The sequence below is a fragment of the Mustela nigripes genome, chromosome 12 (assembly GCF_022355385.1).
Source record: "Mustela nigripes isolate SB6536 chromosome 12, MUSNIG.SB6536, whole genome shotgun sequence".
NCBI lineage: Eukaryota > Metazoa > Chordata > Mammalia > Carnivora > Mustelidae > Mustela > Mustela nigripes.
The window spans coordinates 111,579,984-111,584,803 of NC_081568.1; the positions used below are offsets into that span (position 1 = coordinate 111,579,984).

Here is a 4,820-nt window from a genome sequence, read left to right on the forward strand (position 1 = left end):
TGAGAGTTTATGCTGCCTGTTCTTTTTAAAATTCAAGCCTAATTCAAGCAAGCTTATGCCAGGCTGGGTTGTTACTTTAAAATCTCAGATAAATGAAGATTATTTTTTATGCTAGATATCACTGTTAACACTACAGGAAGTAGATACAATCATAGGATGGGAAGGCAAGAAATGGATATATAGTCTCTTCTCAACTTTTCTTTTGGAGAAGGGGACGCTGAAAATCAGTGAAGACAATAGAGTTGCTCAAAGTCACATAGTTAGTAGTAAAGCTGACCCAGAACTCAGGTCTCCTATTTCCCAGGCCACTGATATCCAAGACACCAAGCCACTGAATTTCAAGATTCCAACCCAGGGTCTGGTTTTGCAGATACTGCAGGTAATTAACCTTGCAACTTGTGAGTCTAGCCTTTTGTTTTCTGTGTTGTTTTCTATGCAAAGTGAAGTAGGAATTAAGTAGGTAAGGCATAACGGAGAAACAGAAGCTTGCACTAACTGGAAATTATAGCTCACAGTGGCAGGTGCCATGGAAATTTTTTAAGGCTACATTTGGTGAGGATGAGCCACCTATCTCCCACTCAGCAGTGAATGTCTGAAATAACTAGCACCAACTTTAATCTTACAACAAGTACTACCTGTGGGTTCCAGGCAGAAGGATGGAACTCTGTGCAGTCTCTGCCAAGTAAAATGGATTACTGAAAAATAACGATACCTCAATTGCCATTATGGTTTTTATGTTGGCAGTAGAAGTCAAAAAATAACAATGAATTTTCCCACTAATTTTCCACTGCCACTTCCTATGTGAGTCAGCTTTAATTATTCATTTTGCATAGTGCTGGATAACAAAATGATTCAAAGCTTTGGTAACAACTCTATCAGCACTCTACAAAGGAGAAAAGAAAGTTCTTGAACTAAGACTTCACTCTAATTATACAAGACTGTAGCAAAACACACACACACTCACACACACAAACAAAATTATAAACAGAAATGGCTATTCATTTCGGTTTTTAAAAGATTTACTTTGGGGCGCCTGGGTGGCTCAAGTGGGTTAAGCCTCTGCCTTGGGCTTAGGTCATGATCTCAGGGTCCTGGGATCAATGGGCTCTCTGCTCGGCAGGGAGCCTGCTTCTCCTCTCTCCCTGCCTGCCTCTCTGCCTACTCGTGATCTCTGTCTGTCAAATAAATAAATAAAATATTTAAAAATTAAGTAAATAAATAATAAAACACTTACTTTCATCATGCAAATGGTCACTGGGCAGTTAAAAGTTAAAGATAATTAAGTTTGGCAATATTACCCAAATTACATCAATTATTTTATCAAAATAGAGCTACTTTGTCAAACTGATGCCAGAATTTGACTTTCAGCTCTGCCAAAAAAAGTTTCAACTGGCTTAACATTTCTCCATTTGATTGTTAAAGGTCTTTGGCAACAATCAAATCAGATTGGCCAGCTGAATCCTAATTCCTGGTCTTATTCACACTTCCTCACTACCTTTTCATGTCTGAACAAGTTAGCCAGAGTTATGGAGTAGAGAGGAGTCAGCTTTTCCTATAAGATGTTTGTGTATCAGCTTTTCAAAGCACCAGAAGAGAAAAGTACTTCTGCGTGTCTGTAAACTGAAATGACTGGTTTGCAGTATAATAAAGTTACAGCTGACATAAGTCTTGGAAATATTCAACCCCGTGTTTCCCAGTTTGAGATCATTTTAGGAGGCATATCGATATCCAATAATACAGTAAGGAAATTTGTATCATTTCAGGCTTTTTGAACCTTGCAATTATATCAGGAAGAAAGTCTAAGGCTGGTGCTGACAAAGAACTCTCGAACAGTTTTTTCTTGCTTTTTAAGAAATAGAAAGCAAGCCTCAGGCTCAGTCTTCAGCAGACAACTCTTTGGAGCTAGAATTTAATAACACTGTATGGTTTTCATTAAATTGATTTTGTCCATCTATTTATGGCAGGGATACAAATCCACCTTTTAAGATACATTCAGTTAATTAAAAAATTTTTTTAAGTTAATTAAGGACAAAAATTAAGTGAACATTAGTTTGGTGAATATAGCAATGCAAATATTACATAAAGGCTGTAGTCAATGATACAGTAAAAATCACAAAGCTGCTGAGGAGCTGGAGATGGACTCCCTGAACAGATGGGAAACTCAAAGACTCAAGAGGGCAGGACATCCATCAGGACTGCAATCCACAGGCCATTCGCCAAGTGGATGCCACCCGAATCACTTCCAAAAAATTACTAATTTGAATAATTTTCTTTAAAATAGCCTTTTGCCCCATCACTTTGTGAGTAATATACATTAAGTTTGAGTTTGAAAAACAATAAAGGACAGGAGTGATTTGATGCAATTATTTCAGAGGAAATGTCAATATTAAGAAAATTAATTTATGAGACATGAGTTAATTTCTCAAGTTTAAATTACAAACTTGTGGGGTTTTTTTTTCTCTTTTGAGGCTAGTTTGCTTAAGTAAATCAAAATTTGTTCTCTTTTGTTTTAAATTTACAAGTCCTGAATACTTGGAAACAACAAGACTAATTTTCTAAGCAATGTATATATATTTTTAACATGTACAGGCTTTCATTGAAATACAAACCTAAATGCTACTAGAAAAAGGTTCAAATTAAGGGAAATTATGTGTTTTGCACTCTTAAAAATATCATAATTAAACTTGCAGTTTGAGAAAAGCAATCTAGAGGTTTTTGTGAAATCCAAAGATTCTTGACAAAGTATTTCTGTGAAGTCTGGGAGGGATAGAGGAGCAACTCCCTTTTACTGGCCTCTTAAGGTAGAGGCCACTCCCTTCATGGCCTCTTAAGGTAGAGGCCACTTAAGTTGAGTAGACATTCTGGACGACAAGGAACAAAATTTGAGAAAGACAGAATGGTCACTGAATTACTGACTTCTAAAAATAAATAAACAAAAACTTTCCTCTTACCATCTTGTCCACTTATTATCTCTGAACTGAAGCCTTTTTATACCATTGGGGAAGGGGAAGAAGAGAGTTAATGGGTAGCAGGATCAAGGTAGTTAATCTTTTGTAGGTTAAAATCTATGCTGCATATGGAAAAAGGTGAAACAGAGTAAGGTATTTAATATAGTTAAGAATAAGGAACTAATTCCTTAACTTTGCTCTGCCTCAGTTTCTTTTATTCAAACACTGGGACTAACAGGCATCTGTGCTATTGGGTTGGCTAAGGAAATAACTAACATTTATTAGTGAACTAGAAAGACCTAGGGCTAAAATGGGAAATAATTAAACTGATTCTCTTATTGCCTCAATAACATTCAGGTTGTAAAGAGAGAAAAAGAAATTCACTGCCTTTTCCAAGTAACTAATACTCTCCCATATCAAGGATTCCCATTTTCAGACCCACTCTCTGGGCCTAACATTTTCATTCTTGATGCTGAGAGCCCAGCTGAAGAGCCTTCAGAGAACTTTCAGCCTCTGGGGAATTCCAAGGTGCATGTCCCACCCCCACTCCATGCACAGCACAGAATTTGTGTAAGGGAGTTCCTGGGTATAACTCACCAGGGAAGGAAGGTGCTGTTGCATCCTCTTTGATTTTCTTCTAAGAATTTGTGAGCAGACTCATTTCCTTTTTCTTTCTTTTTTTATTTTTATTTTTTATTTTTTGCAGACTCATTTCTGATGCAGAGTATCCGAGCAGAGCAAAAATGATCCCATTTAAAACTGGGGATCACTTGTGAACCATTCTCACAAAGGTCTGGAACTCATCATTACAGCCCCTTGACTCACTCATGAGACTACCATGCACGACACGGTGCCCGGAGCATTATGTCCTGATGCCAGGAACACCCCACACCATTCAGACTTATGTCAGGTACCCACTCGTTATAAACCTCTCCTGCAATCTCCCCTGAAAAGGGGAATGAAGGTAGACTAGAAGCAACACTACGTGTGAAGATTTCACAACATCTCTTTAAGCAATCTAGATCAGTGTGAGTCAGTTTAGTTTATGTGACCCACAAACAATTTTTATGACTTTGCTTTTACTTACCAGTTTCAATTGTTCTGTGCACCCTGAAAAATCTCATTTCATCAGTGAGAAATCAGACATTAAGAGCTACTTACTTACCAACACCAAGTCATCCCATAGCTGGGTCATAATTGGAATCTACTCCAACACTCAGCCTCCCATTCAAATGTTTCTTCTTCAGTGCAATTCCCAGCAGTGTTCTCCAGGTTTCCCCTGTCCAGGTGAGTTCAGAAAAGATTGTTAACCCAGGTCTACCTGTCCTCATCATTTACAAAGGATGTTACAATGGCCCCATTTACAAACCAGGGCACTGAGTCTCAGGGAGACCAAAGGACATGCCCTAGCTGACAGAGAAGCCCCTTAGTTAGCTGTATAAGGTATCAATTCCTTTCATTTAAAAAAAAAAAATCACTTATCCTTGCTTGCAGGGTTTCTGACCCAGGGGATCCAGTCTTGCATGCCAATCCTCCTTAGCTGGCCTACTTCTTGGTTCTTCTACTCAGCAAATATGAGTCATATGATTCAGCTGAATTGAAGTCACCTGGCAGATTTTTCCACTCTCATCAATAGCATACATACCAATTGCCCTTTAACCAATCAGAGAAGAATTTTCTTTTTCTTTATTATCTTATAGGCATTTAAAGAGAGCTTTAAATAATTCTTCAAAGGAAGCCACTATCATTTGCAGCTTTAATAATCCATTTATAAAAAAGTCAAAAATTTGTAGTGAGACATTATAAATTGAACACATTATTTGATCCTTTGTTTTCATCCTATTTGCTTGAGGAAAAGACCAGGAGCTTAAA

General features: G+C 37.6%; 1 long non-coding RNA gene across 1 annotated transcript in view; it reads right to left on the reverse strand.

Annotated features, from left to right (window-relative positions):
- Positions 1 to 4,187, reverse strand: part of LOC132027979 (uncharacterized) — a 31,731-nt gene extending 27,544 nt beyond the window's left edge. The window contains exon 1 of the long non-coding RNA XR_009407287.1: positions 4,114 to 4,187. This is a non-coding gene — a long non-coding RNA (uncharacterized LOC132027979). The remainder of the gene's footprint in view (positions 1 to 4,113) is intronic.
- Between the last annotated feature and the right edge of the window lie 633 nt (positions 4,188 to 4,820).